This window comes from Pygocentrus nattereri, chromosome 16 (genome assembly GCF_015220715.1).
Source record: "Pygocentrus nattereri isolate fPygNat1 chromosome 16, fPygNat1.pri, whole genome shotgun sequence".
Taxonomy (NCBI): Eukaryota; Metazoa; Chordata; class Actinopteri; order Characiformes; family Serrasalmidae; genus Pygocentrus; species Pygocentrus nattereri.
The window spans coordinates 9769137-9787935 of record NC_051226.1 but is presented as its reverse complement, the minus strand read 5'-3'; positions in this window follow the sequence as shown (position 1 = coordinate 9787935).

Genomic DNA, 18799 nt, shown 5'->3' with positions numbered 1-18799 from the left:
CCAAGCAGAGCATAGTGCATAACTCCATCACCTTTGGCACAGAAGATCAGAGATTTCCCATCCAGGCCAAAATACTGCAGCAGTATTGCACTGTAGCAGTAAGAGTCCTTGGGCAAGACTGCTAACACTTTGTTTATCTGCCATTGTAAGTGGCTCTGCTAATAAGATACACTATATTTCCAAAAGTATTTGGTCGTGTATCAGGTTGAGGTCAGGACACAGGCCAGTCAAGTTCTTCCATACCAAACTTGCTCATCCGTGTCTTTATGGACCTTTCTTTGTGCACTGGTGCACAGTCATGTTGGAACAAGAAGGGGCCATCCCTAAACTGTTCCCACAATGTTGGGAGCATGAAATTGTCCAAAATCTCTTGGTCTGCTGAAGCATTAAGAGTTCCTTTCACTGGAACTAAGTGGCTGAGCCCAACTCCTGAAAAACTTGGCACAATGCAGTCAGACAAGTACTGTTCTCCTGGCAACCAACAAATCCAGACTCGTCCATCAGATTGCCAGCTGGAGAAGTGTGATTGGTCACTCCAGAGAACACGTCTCCACTGCTCTAGAGTCCAGTGGCAGCACTTTACACCACTGCATTCAACGCTTTGCATTGCACTTGGTGATATAAGGCTTGGATGCAGCTGATCGGCCATGGAAACGCATTCCATGAAGTTCTCTACGCTGTTCTTGAGCTAATCTGAAGGCCACATGAAGTTTGGAGGTCTGTAGCGATTGACTCTGCAGAAAGTTGAAACCTCATGCGCCTCAGCACCCGCTGACCCCACTCTGTCATTTTACATGGCCGACCACTTCGTGGCTGGATTTCTGTCATTCCTGATCACTTCCACTTTGTTATAATACCAGTGACAGTTGACTGTGGAATATTTAGTAGTGAGGAAATTTCACGACTGGACTCGTTGCACAAGTGGCATCCTATCACGGTACCACGCTGGAATTCACTGAGCTCCTGAGAGCGACCCATTCTTTCACTAATGTTTTTTAGAAGCAGTCTGCAGGCCTAGGTGCTTGGTTTTATACGCCTGTGGTCATGGAAGTGATTGGAACACCTAAATTCAATGATTTGGATTGGTGACTAAATGATATTAGGAAAATAAGTGGAAAAACAAGAGTTGAAATTATTTGATGGATCTGAAGTTATAGAGAAAATGGAACTCCTAACAATCATACAATACCTGGTAGATCACCAACACTGTCCCCATCAGATAAACAACACAAAGTTTTTATCTTTGAGAGAGAGGAGAAAATCAAGCTGCACTCTTGCTTGCCTTAGGGCGAAAGGAAACAGGCAAAAAGAATTGCAAATTAAAACTAAGTTGCTGGGGTTCTCAGAACAATGGAGTGACCACCTCAGAGTCGAGACCTGGGATTTCTAGGATTGTGAGAAGCAAAAAATGCTAAACCAACTTCTAAGACTGAACTTTGGAGGTGTGACAAAATATCCCTACAGATTTCTTTGAAAAACAATCAAGCATCCTGAAAAGAATGGAAGCTGTAATAAAGGAAAATAGTGGACACTCATTTTTAAAATTACTTTTAGGTGTTGGGGCCTCTGATTTTCCTGGACATCGTTCAAGTTGCTCTCTTGGCCCCAGCTCTGTTACTGGTCATCATACAACCCCAATTCCAATGAAGTTGGGACGTTGTGTAAAACATAAATAAAAACATAATATGAAATATGATGATTTGCAAATCCTTTTCAACATGTATTCAATTGAATACACTACAAAGACAAGATATTTAATGTTCAAATGGATAAACTTTGTTTTTTGCAAATATTCACTCATTCTGAATTTGATGCCTGCAACGCATTCCAAAGAAGTTGGGACAGGGGCAACAAAAGACTTGGAAAGTTGAGGAATGCTCAAAAAACACCCGTTTGGAACATTCCACAGGTGAACAGGTTAATTGGAAACAGGCGAGTGTCATGATTGGGTATAAAGGCGGCATCCCTGAAAGGCTCAGTCGTTCACAAGCAAGGATGGGTCGAGATTCACCACTTTGTGTACAAGTGTGTGAGCAAATAGTCCAACAGTTTAAGAACAATGTTTCTCAATGTGCAATTGCAAGGAATTTAGGGATTTCATCATCTACAGTCCATAATATCATCAAAAGATTCAGAGAATCTGGAGAAATCTCTGCAAATAAGCGGCAAGGCAGCAAACCAACATTGAATGCCCGTGATCTTCGATCCCTCAGGCAGCACTGCATTAAAAACCGACATCATTCTGTAACGGATATTCCCACATGGGCTCAGGAACACTTCAGAAAACCATTGTCAGTGCACACAGTTTGTCGCTCCATCTACAAGTGCAAGTTAAAACTTTGCAATGCAAAGGGAAAGCCATATATCAACCACACCCAGAAACACCCGAGCTCATCTTAGGTGGACTGACGCAAAAAGTCAAAAAGTGTCCTGTGGTCTGACGAGTCCACGTTTCAAATTGTTTTTGGAAATCATGGACGTCGTGTCCACCAGGCCAAAGAGGAAAAGGATTGTCCGGATTGTTTTCAGCGCAAAGTTCAAAAGCCAGCATCTCTGATGGTATGGGGGTGTGTTAGTGCCCATGGCATGGGTAACTTGCACATCTGACACATCTGACATCAGACAATGCCAAGCCACATTCTGCACGTGTTACAACAGTGTGGCTTCATAGTAAAAGGGTACGGGTACTAGACTGGCCTGCCTGCAGTCCAGACCTGTCTCCCATTGAAAATGTGTGACGCATTATGAAGTGTAAAATATGACAACGGAGACCCCGGACTGTTGAGCAACTGAAGTTGTACATCAAGAAAGTATGGGAAAGAATTCCACCTACAAAGCTTCAACAATTAGTGTCCTCAGTTCCCAAATGTTTATTGAGTGTTGTTAAAAGGAAAGGTGATGTAACACAGTGGTAAACATGCCCCTGTCCCAACTTCTTTGGAACGTGTTGCAGGCATCAAATTCAAAATGAGTTAATATTTGCAAAAAACAAAGTTTATCTGTTTGAACATTAAATATCTTGACTTTGTAGTGTATTCAATTGAATATAGGTTGAAAAGGATTTGCAAATCTGCGTATTCTGTTTTTATTTATGTTTTACACAACTTCCCAACTTCCCACTGGAATTGGGGTTGTAGTTGTAAGAACAGTGGTTAGTTGATACAGTATTTGATTCAGTTGCTTGACCTGTACTATGTCTCCAAAGTGTTTTTGTGCTCAGTAAACTGATATGATGCTGGACAGTGTATAAAAAGAGGTGAAGAAGAGGGTGCAGGCAGGATGGAGTGGGTGGAGACAGGTGTCAGGGCTGATGTGTGACAAAAGGATAGCAGAAAGAGTGAAAGGGAAGGTTTACAAGACAGTAGTGCGTCCTGCTATGATGTATGGTTTGGAGACTGTGGCTCTGTCTAAAAGACAGGAGGCTGAGCTGGAGGTGGCGGAGATGAAGATGCTGAGATTTTCATTGGGAGTGACGAGGCTGGACAAGATTAGAAATGAGCAGATCAGAGGGACAGTGAAGGAGGAGCAGTTTGGAGATAAAGCCAGAGAGGCCAGGTTGAGATGGTTTGGACATGTGTTGAGGAGGAATAGTAGATATATTGGGCAAAGAATGTTGGAGATGGAGCTGCCGGGTAGAAGGAGAAGAGGTAGTGAAGGTGGACATGGAGATGGTTGGTGTCTTAGTAGAGGAGGCAGTGGATGGAGGCAGATGATCCGCTGTGACAACCCCTAAAGGGAACAGCTGAAAGAAGAAGAAGAAGAAACTGATATGATGCTATAATGGCTTGATGATCAAACATTTCATAATGTACCTGTAGCACCAAACTGATGGTCTGTATGCAGTGTAAGGGATGGGTTATGCTGTAATCAGGGAGCTGTGATCGTTCCTGGAGAAGAATCTGTCCCCAGTCCTGTTGGTTATACCCTCAGACAATTTCCTGCCTGGCAGCAAGCTGAGCTTGGCACAGACTCTGCTGCTCCTGAGTGCTGAAAGAGCGTGCGATCACCTGCTTCATAGAGTGAGCGACACAGAAATCAAAACAACCAGATGAAGTGAAGCATGTTTGCAAGCCTATGACATTTTTTAGAATGTGATTTGGAAAGTTAATTGGCTATGGAGATATTTTTACAATCAGATCCTCTTTTCGAGAGCATGGCTGGCTTCACAGAGATGGATTGCTTTGACCTTCGGGTGTCTCTCTGTGTCTGTATTTTTGGGTTGGCTTCTGTTCAGATTTGTATTCTATTATTTTATTCTATTATTATATGTTGGTTCTGATCCTAAAATAATTATTTAATCTTTTTGAAGTGGCACCATACTGACTTAACCAGACAGATGTAAATCGCTGTAGTACAGTCTCTTAGCATTAATAAAACTCTTTATTTGTAGTGTCAGAAAAAAGAGCAGAAAACACTTTTATAACTGAAAATTAATCAGAAGCTTCAGTAATAAAATATAGTATCTATTTTTCAGCATTTGTGTGTCCATGTTTTGCCTTTATTACAGCTTCCATTCTTTTCAGGATGCTTGCGGTCAGTTTTTCAAAGACATCTGCAGGGACATTTTTCATACCTCCAAAGTTCAGTCTTAGACGTTGGTTGCATTTTCTGCTCCTCACAATCAAAGTAAACCAAAGCTTTAAACATATTCAGTGATGCTGAGGTCTGGGTTCTGGGGTATTCATTGCATTTTTCTAAAAACACCAGCAGCTTCTTTGATTTGTATATTTTCTTCTTTTTTGTCTATTTCCTTTTCTCAGTAGGAGTTTCTTCCTTTCAGACTCATAGTGTTGAGTGTCTTCTCTTGGTGGAAGGATGGACAGAAACACCTGTGGATGTTTTCAGATCTGAAGCAGCTTGATTTTCTCCTCTCTCTCAAAGATGAAAGCTTTAAGTGCTGTTCATCTGATGGGGACAGTGCTGGTGGTCTAGCAGGTCTTGCATGTTTGCTCTGAGTCCCATTCCCTCTGAGTCTTTTAATTTTTTTGAACTCCATTTTTTAGAAATTTGGAAATTTTCATTTGACTTGCCCCTTCCTTTAACAGTGGATTATCTTATAACTAATCCTATTTGGCATCTTACATTGAGTGTGTCCAGACTACAACATCACTCAATGTGTTTATATTTACTTCATCATGAGAAGCAGAAAATGTAACTTCTAAGAAAAACATCTCTGTAGGCAAGTCTCCAAGAAAAAAATGAAAGCTGTGATGACGACAAAGTGTGGACACAATAAATATTTAAAAACTCTGAAATATTTAGTTTTGAGGCTTCTGTCTAATTGTACGTAATGGTTGTGTTGACTAGAAATTAAATGAAGGGTGGTAACATTTCCAGTGTACTGTGTATGAAAATGACAAGAAAAGGAAAACTAAAGAAAGAAAAAACAGAGACAACAGAAACACATAGAATACAGAACAGTATACAAGTCATTCAGCAGAAAATCTTAAGATAGCAAGATAAGCAAAGCTGAAACACTACCGTTCAAATAAAAAAGTCAAATTCATGAAATAACAGCATAATTACTATCAGTGGCTGCTTTATAGCGGTGTGAGTTCAGTGGGTTGGACGGTGTACCTCAGGGCATGGTTTTGTTTTGGGGCTGCTGCAGGCTCCTCTCGCCTGGGCCTATGGGTGTGTATTAGCGTGCAACAGCAGCAGGCATGGGCTGCTGGGAGATCCCACAGATGCTAAGAGCCAAACACGGCAGCTGTCGCAGAGTGCTTTCAGCTTTCTCTGAGCCTTTGGTGACAGATTTGAACTTTTGAAAGGTCCTTTTAAAAAGGCAAATGGGGAAAGAGATAAATTGGCACTCTAAGAATTTATTGCTTATCTGAATAGCCCTCTGCGAAATCTTATTCTAGCAGTGCTGTCAGCTATTGTGTGCTCTGAAAGACACAGGTATAATACATTTTACTCAAAGTCATGAATAGTTGACGGATTGAAAACAGTGTGGGTCAGTAAAGGCTTGGTTAGGTACGCAACAATGTGAGCAGTGTTCGTGGCCATAAAGAAATGTGTTTTTTCAGCAACGATTGGAGCTGGGTTTGGAATAATGACTCTGATAGGAGCACTTTACATTGCTGTCATGAGCGGAAGGAGGAAGAGGATGGATGTCAGCTGCTTCCTCTGGATTATTCATGACTGGGTGAGGACGAGCCTGAATGGAACCTTGACATCACGAAGCCTTTATCCAGGCAGAAGCAGAGATAAAGATGAGGGCAAGCCACAGATGGTGGTGTTTTTGATGAAGCGCACTCAGCCCTCAAACACTATGTCCACCTGCTCATCCAATGTTTCTTCTTAACTCAAGGGTATAAATCGGGAGAGTTTTTTTTTGGCACAGTAACAGCCTCTAGTCTTCTGAGAATGCTGTACATGTTAGAACATCACTTTGAGGATTTGATTGCACTCAGCCACAAGAGCATTAGTGAGGTACTGATATTGGATGATTAGTTCTGGATCAGTCCAACTCCATGCCAAAGGTATTGGATCAAGCTCCATCACTCCAGAGAACACTGCTCCTCAGCCCAGTGCTGGCAGGCTTTATACACCCCTAGCTTACACTTGGCATTAGGTATGGTGGCGTTTGGCTCATGTGCAGCTGCTCTAGCCTGTCTCATTCTGTTGGCAATCCTTTTTTAATGGAGATAATACAAACTGTATATCTGCAGCTGAATGCCTGTGTCCGCTATGGGTGCACCTTAAAGTAGCTGAATGCGCTAAGTAGAAGGGGTGTCTGGATACTTTTGAACATATCTCTGCTTAAAATACCGGCTTTGACCAGCTTGTATGACATATTGTTCTAAGCTAGTCTATGCTGTTTAGGCTGGTCTTGTGGTCTGGAATTGGTTTAGCTGGTAACCCAAAATGGTCATGCTGGTTGACCAGTATGCCAGCATCCAAAACACAGCCTATGCTGGTTTTGCATCTGACCTGCTATACTGGTCTGTCCTGTTTTTCTGTGGAAAAAGCTGTGTAGTACTTGAGTCAACCTCTGTCTGGGAAGTGTCACTTTGACTTCAGTGACACTGCAATACAATTCTGTGGCGACTCTTGTGTTTTACCAATAAATGGTTTGCACCATTACCAGCTCCACTTTTAGACCTCTGAAGTTGTGGATCATTCTGTAGAGAGCGACATGCCCAGAAACTCCAGGTCTAAGCTGGATTTCTTTATGGCCACAATGAATGGAATTTTTGAAAATCACCACTATCACCCCGTGTTTAACAAAAAGGTTCCAAACCCAAGTCCTGTGTATATTTTTCCACCAAATATCACTCGATCCTCTGAATTACAATGTCATTAAAGGGGAAATCCACTATTTTTTCTGATTTTTTGCATAATTCCATCATAGTGACAACAAACTCATCCAGAATGATTTGGCACAAAATCAAATCAGTGTAGAAAAAGTTACATACTCAGATTTCTTTACGGTGGTGGTGATCGGAACCAGCTGTCTCAACATGTGTAACATGAATATACTTTATTAGACTGTATTTACTATACAAAACCACCAGTGAATGTAAATGTGTCTTCTGCATTTTTATATGGAATGTTTTTGATGATAAAATGGTAAATCTGAAAGAATAAGTTTATTTTCATGGTACATTTTGTCTTATAAGGTCCTACAAGTACCCTCCGCCATGAAGGCATTAAAGTAAATTGCAAAATAAAGACATTTCAGGCCAAAACTTTATCACAAAACTACCGTAAAACAATGTCACAGATATCAGGCAGTGTATTCATAACCATTTCATGTAATGGCTTTCTGTAAGCGAGCTTTTAGAGGTGAATGTCCGGTTTGTATCACCACCATTGTGACTTGGTATGGTTTCTCAAGAATGGAGCATTATACACACCAAACCACTCTGAATGAGTACATCTCAACCACTAAATTATGCAGCATTTTTTGAAAAATTGATGGAGTTCCCCTTTGCTACATCTTTAATTAAAGCTATCACTTCTTCACACTGAAAGTAAGTCTACAGTTAAATTTCAATATTATATGTAACTGTTATTATATAACATAGTTTGGGATATTTTTGTGTACCTCCCTGTCTTATGACATCAACTTAATGCAGAGCAGTGTTGACACATATGTAGCAAAATTTATATTTTGGATTCAATGACCTCATAAATCAGGTGATCCAGTGACATTCAGAACAAAAATCTACACAAGATCAAATGTATTGAGTTTAGCAGCATTGTGTTAACCACAGGGGGGAAATTTGGCAGTGATAGTGGTGAAAATCCCATTCATTTTTGCCATAGAGAAATTGAAAGGGTTAACTCTGCTCCAACTCTGCTCTACTGTCCTCACTGCAGTCTGCACCAGCCTTGGGCCTACCCAACTACGCTCTGCCATTTCACCTGTGGGTGTCGGAGTCGGGCGGCACTGCTGCTGCGGTTCAGATACCCACGGGGGAGGTTTGCGCCCTTGCGCATATTATTCTAAAACATTGGACGTTACGGCCCGAGGCCTTCCGTCCTGTCTCCGAGCGGTCGCGGCGTGCGCACTAATGGTACAGGATGCTGAAAAAATCGTTTTAGGTCATGACTTGACCTTACACACCTCTCATCAGGTCTGTCAGCTCCTAAATAACTGTTCTACACAGCACTTGTCTGCTCAGCGGCGTGCAGGCTATGAGAACATTTTGTTGAACACCGAAAACCTCACTGTGCGTCCGCACTCCTCACTAGATACTGTCTCTTCCGCTTTAATGCGTTTACTTCTGTTACCACATGACGCCTCCAGTCCCACTCTAGACGTGCATGACTGCGAGACCCGTCTGGCCGGTGAAACTTCTATTCGTGTCTTCCACCCCGTTGCCTTCTGGCCTAGCATTTTATGTTGATGGATCATGTTCCGAGCCATCATCGGATGGCTCAAGACCAAGATGTCACTATATACACGGACAGCCGTTACGCTTTCGCCGTAGTTCATGATTTTGGGGGAATCTGGCATCAACGCGGTTTCGTTACTACTGATAACAAACCCATTTCCCATGCGTCGCTTATCGAGGACCTGATCAGGGCTAGCTTCCTGCCCTCCCGACTGGCCGTTGTTAAAGTTCGCGCTCACCAGCGTAGTAGCGACCCCGACTCTGTTGGTAACAATACCGCCGACTCTGCCGCAAAACGCGGAGCTCTTCATGGCCCCACTTGCCCTTTTATGAATTCGGCTTCCTTCTCCTGTGCTGCACTCAAGGTTGACTTACTTCCTCGTCTTGATCTTGACTGTATTCAGGCCACCAGCTCGGACTCTGATATGTCATCGGGCTACGATCCAGCCGTCAAACCGCTGCGCGACGCCCGGGGCAGGCTGTGCCTGCCCGCACATTGTGTTCTGTTCCTCGTTCCCGATTTTCATGGTATTTCGCATCGGGAACGAAGAGGGGTAAAGCATGACATGTCCGAATTGTTTTGCATTCACAATTTGAACTCTGCTGTTGATCGCATATTAGACCGTTGTCTTACATGTGCACAGAATAACCCAAAACCGGGCGGGCCGCATCAAGTTCTTCCTAAACCGGAAACACCTTTTCAAGAATGGCAAATCGATTTCACACACATGACGACTGTAGGGCCTCACAAATATTTACTGGTCTTAGTAGATAACTCTTTGGTTGGACCGAGGCGTTCCCATGCAATAAAGAAAATGCAAATACAGTTGTGACAAAACTATGCCAAGAAATCATACCGCGTTACGGTGTCCCCTTAGGAATAGACTCTGACAAAGGCACACCGTTCACCTCCAAAGTCACACAGATGCTCGCGAAGCACCTGAGCATAGACTGGGCTTTCCACATCCCCTATCACCCTCAATCCTCGGGTATGGTCGAAAGGGTTAATCGGACTATAAAAGGGCGGTTATGAAAGGCCATGCAGACGCAGAACACTACTAATTGGGTGAAGGTTTTACCTGTAGTTTTGGCCAAACTGCGGATGGCGCGCACAGACACTCTGGGTGGTCTGTCGCCGTATGAAATTGTCATGGGACGTCCGTTCCCCCTCCCATGGCGTCAGAAAACGGCTCTGGGGGGAACGGCGGACTTGGATGTGCGTCGCAGCGAGTACACCGCAGGGTTGTTAACTGTTCTGAATGAATACTGGGAGAGGGTCAACCAAACTATCACAGACCCTCCCAAGGTCTCAACCCATGCTTTTAAGCCGGGCGATCAGGTATTGGTCAAGAAATTTGAGAGAAAGGGTTTTTCAGACTCCCCTTTCTCTGAACCCACTACTGTACTCGCTGTCACACGCACGGGGGTATTAACTGATCTTTTTCCACAGTGGATTCATGCCTCCAGATGTCAGTCAGCCCCGCAGTGATGTATATACATGTTAGACGTCTAAATATTTTTGTTTCCTATCTCTAACCTGTCCTGTGTTACAGAAGTATGTTGCAGCTAATATTAATCCTGTGCCTGGTGGAACGTGCTGGCGGATCCCCCATGGATAACGTTTTCTGGCAGTATGCTAACTGGACTGCCAAGCAGTACACCAATGACTCCTGCTACGTGTGTCACCTGATGCCCTCCAGTGTGAACAAGCACTCCATGGTCACGGCCCCTCAGGATCTCTCTGCTACTCTGCAGGCTGTAGCACACACCTGTCTGTCTCCTGACTGTTTGAATGTTACTCATTATGATTACCCTCACATTAATTATTCTCTTTCTTTATCGCAGGATTTTTGTTCTAAAACTCGCAACACTACAGATCTTGCTACATGTTTGCAGTACATTCTTAAATATGTCCTTACTAACTCCTTACTAACTCCTTACTAACTCCTTATTAACTACTTACTCCTTATTTTGCCATGGCTGTCCCCATTATCTGTATGGTTTTGCTGTTGTTGTGTTTGGGTCCTTGTTTTTTTCAGATGCCTCATGGAAAGGGTCTACGCGCTGGCCTCTGCGATGCGACCCCCGCGGCCCGTATACCAGCCTCTCATCTCCAGCACCAACCATATGTATGTGTGTACTCACGCACCACTGTGACTCGCCCTGTTATGCCTCACCAGTTTGTGAGGCATAAAAGAGGGGAATGAAAGGGTTAACTCTGCTCCAACTCTGCTCTAAGCAGACTTTGCAGCAAGCATAGCTACTGTCCTTGGCAGTTTGCACAAACAACTTGCTCCTCTTATCGGGACAACATTCTGTCCAGAACCATTTGTTCTCTTTCGTAGGTAAGATTATCGTACACAGAGCAGAAGCCCCCCTCCTTTGGGCAGTTCCGGTGGTCCGTGAGTGTCAGCCTAGCATTTCATGACTGTTAGACAACTTATTTGGGTCCACCCTGTTTGCTTCTACGCAACAGGGCAGGACGTGTTTGTATAAAAGAAGGAGTGCCCTTCTTTCTTTGTGCAGAAGACTTAATAAACTCTTTGATTGATTAAGAGAGTCGTTCTGTCTTCCTGCACCGAGCGCTCCCGCTGCAACTGAGACTTTTCACAGGACAGGTGATCCACTCTCTGGTTCCTCTTCATGAACGGACCAAAAACGGCCGGTCCTTTCAAAAATCCAACTTAGACCCAGAGTTTCCAATATGGGCACAACACTGACTGACAACACTGACAACACACTCAGCTAAGTGGTCTGAACATTCCGGCCTGGTACTCCAGCAAGATGGGTATCCTAATTCAGCACGGATAATGGGGTATGGTGGTGCTTTTTCATCACTTTGGCTTTTTTCAGACTGTACTTTAATAAGCTGGAACATGTTCAACAGTTTTAAACACTATTGCAGCATGTTCACAAAATCCTTTTGCATGGTAGTTTTAGGTTATGCATTCGCTCGCCTTTATCGCATTTATTTCATTATGCTAAGGTCTCTTCTTGTAGCGAGCAGGCCTAAGTATTGTCTGGGGAAGTATGTGTGTGTGTGAGAGTGCGTGAGCAAAGAGAGAGAGACGAGAGATGTGAGCTGATTAGCAAATGAGTGGTTAGTAAAGAGAAAACTCTGCTTATGTACAGCATAGCTGTGGCCGACAACAGCTGGAAAATAAAGCACCCTGACTTGTGCAAAGGCTGTCTGTTTTAAAACAGTGAACTTTATGATATAAATCTGCATAGACTGCTTCTATTTTTCCCTCTAATTTATGTGAATCTTTTGTCTTTCATTTTTTAAACATTGTGTGTTAAACATTGATTTATCTGGTATGTTGTTATACCTGTTCTGTGGTCACTCCATAGCCAGTATCCATAGATTCTGTTCCCCATGAATGTCTCTAGTGATGATTAGCTGTGCCGGATGTACAGAGAAGGCCTGCGTGGGCAGCATGCACTGCTCTCGTCCCCGGCGGTCTGACAGTCTCTCCACAGGGACCGCCTGACTGACTGACTATTCTAAGCTAATGGCAAACACCGCAGCTGTCCGTCTAGCCTGTGAGCATGCTCACCTACGGAAGCGTCAAACACCCACACCGAATTAATTTCTGCTCTAACTGTCTTTAGCCCCCGCCAAACACACAACAAAAGACGGCTGATGAGGGAACTGTCACTCAAGAACTGCCTTAGCTTTTCTTAGCAATAAATCAAAGCTAAATGAAATTCCCTGCATGTGTAGGGTTGTCGTATATTACGACAATTTGAAGCATTTTAAAGCACTTTGCATATTTAATTCATGTTATTCTTTTATTTATTCCTACAGTCCTGACCAGCTGGAAGTGGATGTCGAGGCTGTATGGTTTTGCACCCATGTATTTCCAAGGTGTTTGTGCATCTTAGCATATGCAAGGCTACATGTGTTAGGTTATGACCATGCAGCGAAACATTTTACTGCCTCATACATAATGAAATAAAGCTTTAAAAGCCCTTAGTGCGCTGGGCCATTCAGATGTGACTTTTCTTGACCTAATTAATTTCATGCCACTAGGCAAGTTACAAATTAAACTTAGCTGCTATTTGCTATTTCAATTGCTTCTTTTTAAAATAGAGTGAAGCAAAGGTCAAGGGAAGGCAAGTGGGAGAGGCTGGACATGGCTGAAAGCTATTTTTCAAACTGCTTATGATAGGACTGAGGAGGTTTCAGTGTAGAGCCCGGAGCTGGTAAATACTGGACGACAGTGGAGATATAAATAGTGGTACAGTTAAAAGCCTGTGGCTGACAGTGTGTGTCTGAATCTAAGGCTGAGAATGAGGATGTGGCCTACACTAATGGAAGTCCACTAAAAGCTTAAAGGCCTGGTCATAACTGACGATTACATGTACACTAGTTACTGGCCGGTAAGGGTGAACATGTAAGAATGATGCTTACAGTCACAATGCTCTCACTCTTACATTCCTCCACATGAGAAGTAAATGGAAAAGCCTGGGGAAGAGCTCTGGGCAAATTGGGTAAAAAGGCAGCTTAAAGTAGGGCTGTCGTACTATGTGATCTGAGTTAAGTGGATGAGTAGACCGCACCACAGCCCCGCAGTCATAGTGTAAATAAAGTGGGCTTTGCTGAAGCCTAGAGGGTTAAAGCCCCTGAGTGAGGAGCTGTAATGCATTCAGGCAGTATTGAGTCTAACGGAAAGAGAGCACGTACGGACAGGCAAAATTAATCAATAAAGGAAAAACTAGCAAAGGTCAAGGATGTGCTAGGGTGGAGGAGGTGGGTGATGGAGCTCTAAAGAAACTTTGAAAGGTCATCTTTGCTTCTTGCCCCAATTTTCAACAAAAGAATTGAACACGTAATTAGGCACGTGGAGACTTCACTGAAACCCTGCCAGTTCTGGTTGTTTGAATGCAATAATGTTTGTGTGCCAACTGGCTATTGTTAAAAGTCGTTAGCCAGATTACAGAGAAAGAAAGTTAAAGTTAACCACTTTCAATGTAGAGCATTACAGTACTACTCTTAATCTGGATAGAAGAAAAAGGGTTACATTTTTGAAACATCCAATGGATCAGGAATGGCTTTTCTCGATGGTATCTAGGTAGATATAGCTAAGTGAGTTCTCCTACTGTTTAGGACTTCAATAGCTAAAGAGAAGCCTAATGCATTATATTAACTATCAGCATAATACTGAAGTGACAGTAACCAGTCAATCACATTTTGGTTTCCAATAGGCAGGACCTATAGGCAATGAACTAGTGAAGGGTTTTTCCACAATTTCTGACCATGTTTTGACATTTATGGCTCAAATTGAAGGCCTGACTCTAATAGAGTTTGCCACTGACATACTCCAGCAGTTTCAGGTGTTCATAACCTAAAGAATGCTTTACTGACTAATATGATTTGTCAGTTCTGATCTGTGAATTTGGCAAATAAACAGCAGAAGCTCACAGACACTTAAATATTGTAAATATTGTCGCAGAGGTTTCCATCATATTTGGCAGATTTTGTCATTTAGCTATTATTATTATTGTTGTGGTTGTTGTTGTTTTTGTCTCTATCTGTTCATCATTTTTTAAATATATTGTACTTGTACTAAAGGTTTTGGCTGCAATTTAAATGTGACTTCAAATATGGGTGCTTTGCTGGTGCTCAACTCGGGGAACTGTTTTGGTGCTTTCTTTTTTCAGTTAATCTATATATCGGCTGGGCTTTTCTGTGAGGCAAGGCTAGGCAAGTCTATTTATATAGCACATTAATACATAAAGACATTTGAAATTGCTTTACATAATGCAGAGTAAAGCTGTGGTCACCAGCCCTGATCCTGGAGATCTACATTCCTGCAGAGCCTTATTCCAACTGCAGTCAACTATGCCTATGGTGGCTAATTAACTTATTCAGAAGTCCATGATTGGCTGGATCAGATACATTAGTGTTTAGTAAAGGGGAACAGTATGCCAGACACAGGTTGGAACTAATCTCCACACTAAAGCAGTTCACCAGGTCCAGGAGGAGAGTTGGTGTCCACGAATGTAGAGTGAATGCAGCACTAGTCAGGCAAGTAAGTGCACTCATGCTGTATTTGCTGCTGCTATATATATACCACAGCACTGTAGTATAATTATGCATGGGTCATTGTGGTAAACAGCCTGTTGCGCCTTGCTTTCAAAGTACCACCACCTTGTGGTATTTTATTTCATTCATGTTATTTAAAAGAATCTGTTAGAAAGTACCCGAAATGTGTTGTGTTTATTTAGTTCACACAATGTGAGTTTCAGTTTAAAGAAAAGACTGGTACAATTGAGCTACCAGGCAGATAACAGCTGTAAAGTAAAATTCATAAAATTCATGATCAGTGAATCTATGTACACACTATGCCCTGCACAACATGCACTATACAGTATGAATCAGTAGCCACATTTGACTGCAAAATTCAAAATGTAAAAATCCACGCTTGGCATATCTAATGCTGTAACTGCTGTGAGATAACTTGAAAAGGTGTACGTTTTAAATGTTGCTTCCGTAAATCAGAAACCAGTTCTGTTTATTATAAAAAGGCTTGAAAGAAGAATATATATCCAGTGACTCTGTGAAGAAAAGGTGAAGTACTAGATCAGCAGTAAAACCAGTCATCCCTCTATAAAGCAAAGCCAATTTATATTAACAATAAAAGGAGGAACTTCTATAAATGCTTCACGTTTAATTTGAACCTAGCAGTAAAGACACAGGATCTGACAGGAAGGTTAAATTGTCCTTGTAAGTCAATGCCATTTCTATTCAAAGTGGATAAGTGAATGAATGAGAGAATGAGGCCAAGAGACAAATAAAATATGAGATATGCGTTTAAATACATGTGATATTTTCCCATTAACATTTCTCATCCCTGCAGTTTGTGTTTCGTTGCTGGCTTCGGTGAAACATTGTCGGAAGTACATTTCATCCATGTTGCAAATTTCAAGTTGGAAGTTTTCTCATTTACGTTCAACACATTCACTGAACTAATATGCTGTTGTTCCTCTGCATGCAGCCAAAACAGCTGCTGGCCTGTGGTTTATGGCAGCAAGACGTTAGCAGCAGATCCATTAAGTTCTGTAAGCTGTGAGGCAGAGCTGCCACACATCGAAGCACAATGTTCCATCACAACCCACAAATGCTCGACCAGATTAAGATCTGGGAAATTTGGAGACCAGGGCAACATTTTGAACTCTCCACCATGTTCCTCAAACCGTTCCCTAACAATGTGCGCAGTGCGGTAGCTAGTTTAGCTGTGTGTCAAATCAACATCCACATGAATACCTAGACCCAGGGTTTCCCAGCATAAATTGCCCAGAGTATCATGCTCTGTCCTCCATCCTGTCTTTTTCCCACAGTGCATCCTGGTGCCATCACTTCCCCTGGCATGCACACAGGACTTATCAGACCAGGTGACCTTCTTCCTTTACTCAAAGGTCCAGTTCTGAAGCTTGCATAGATGCTTTCAGTAGTGGATATGGGTTGTGCTTGTAAGCAGTGGTGAGTACCTCCTGATGGGGTTCTGAGGGAGAAACAATGAACCAGTGACAATGAACCAGTGGCTGATCCATGTGCAAATGGAAATGAAGGTTATTATGTCTGATCTGAATACATATGTCTGGCTATTCAGCCTAGTTTAGCTCCCCACATTCACTTTGAAGTTATAAGGAGTGTTTCAGCCTGAACGACTTTTTGAGTGAGTCACAAGGAAGGGCAGCCAGTCAGAGCAGTGATAATCTGCAGATAAGTCTTAAAGGACTTTGGGTGAAAATACAATATGAGACATATGTAGGATGTGGTCACTTTAAAATGTATATTTTGGTGGTTCATTTATTTGTGATGATTCTCAGTGTTTACTCAGCTCACGGTAGTTAATGATATAGGATGACCTCACTAGGGTGTCTTTTACTGAGGTAAGCGCTGACAAAGTGAATACATTGCAGGCGCTCCAAAATGATGACTCCAGGTACGACTGAGTCACTCCGACCTAAGCCTATTACGTAAAGTACTTAGTCATTCTGGTGATTAAAATGATCAGGCACTGGTTGGGACGGTTTATTCATAGCGTCATTCATGCATACACTTTCATGAAAACACACACAAATGTATATGAGCACTGAACCTGTCTCTTTATTGTTATCCAGTCTGCATTAAGCCATTTATTTAAAACTCTACAGCTTCAAATTGCATTATTATGTCTGATTGCTATGAACATTTGTCTGTTATGCCATACTCAATAAGGGCCTACAATTTGCAGAATAAATTGAAAATCAGAGAAATTGGACAAGTCATTAGCTCTGCTGACGCTGGCAGGAAGCGAGGAGACGGAGTTAATTACCTTTCCTCTCTGTGCTTAGTGTGCTAGAATTCAACCTGTTGCCACTCCGTCTCTGTCCGTTTTGGTCTGATCAGCTGTATAATACTGTTTGCTGGGCCTTCTTGTAGCTATCGCTCCTTAACTCCATTAAGTGCTTCCATCAATCTTTCAACCCCTCCCCCCCGTTTCTCCTGGTCCATGTGCGTCTTATAGCTCAGTGAAACTAACCAGGCACCTCATTATTTAAAGAGAAAGGCTGCTCCTGCTGGCCCCTGCCAGTCTTAAATGCTCTATTTGCATATCTCACACTCAGCTGCTTGCAATTTGGGAAACACTGTAGCTAACAATGAGGATAACTGGGCTTTAGGCAGGCAGTCAGGAATGGCTAATGCAGAGCTCTGAATCCAGGCTCTACAGGCCTACAGCACTGTTGAGTTTCTCATGTTTTTTAACATCTCTTCTTCACCTTACTGGCAGATTATCAAGCCATTCACGCATTTAATAAGATGTGTTGAATTAGAAGGATTAAACTAAGGGAGGGGTCGGCAACATGCGGTTCTTTTACTGCACTGTTGTGGCTCCACAGCAGAATTAGATTTGTAGGTAAAAATAAAGTGATCCACTTTATGAGCTCTGCTCATCATTCAACACAGTTTTAACAATAAATGGTCTCAAACCCTGGAGTTAATGTATAACTGCTTATTCAACCTTTAACCTTGAAGCTTGGCACACAGACTGCTGGTCAAACAGCAACGCAGACAACAGTCTCATCTAGCTAGTAGCTAATGAAAAGGCAAGAGAAAGATTTAAGACGAATGGCAAGACTTTGGAGATGAATAGACTTCTTTGTGTTTATACTCACTCCAGCTGGTTTCCTGATCAATTTAATCTGCAACGAGAAACTGTCAAACACTAAAAAGTCACAAGGCTAAATTCAGCTTCTCTTTCACCAGCATAAATGGTGCAGCAGTTATATTCTGCCACCTCAAGCGGCATTTAAGGTGGAACAAGAAGCTGGCGAATGAGAAACTGACTTCAGCCTAATAAAAAGTCAAATGTTGAGACGTTATACAAGACACTATTATTATACTACTGCGAAAAAGAGATGTGAGAAAATCAGCTATAGGTGAGCTAAAGCTTCAAAGTAAGTCTGCATTTTTGTTGATAGGCAGTCATATTTTTTAGCCTATACTATGTTGTGGCTCCCAAGGTAGTTTGATTTTTGCTGAAAGGACAAAATGGCTCTTCTTAAAATTTAGGTTACTGACCCATGAATTGGGGCAAAAGGCTCTCTGTGGCCTGAGTTTAACTGCCCTAAAGTGTTTGATGTGGTATATAAATGTTGTTACAGTTAAAAACAAAAGTTTTAAGTCTGTCATCAAAACCAAAGCATTTACAAACATCTGTCTAATTTTCCAATTACCCCTCCAGTGTTGCACTTATAATGAGTGTTTGCATGTATTGGTTCTTGAATGAGGTACAATATGTGGCCAATCAGAACAATAGTACTTTACAAGTATCAGTTTTAAAGGCACCGTAAAAACAGCCTGTTGGAAAATGGGTTTTGGTACACAAACCCACCCACGTCAGGACCTCACTAACATCTGAGAAAAATGTAGTATACGGACCCTTTAAAGAGACCAAACCCAG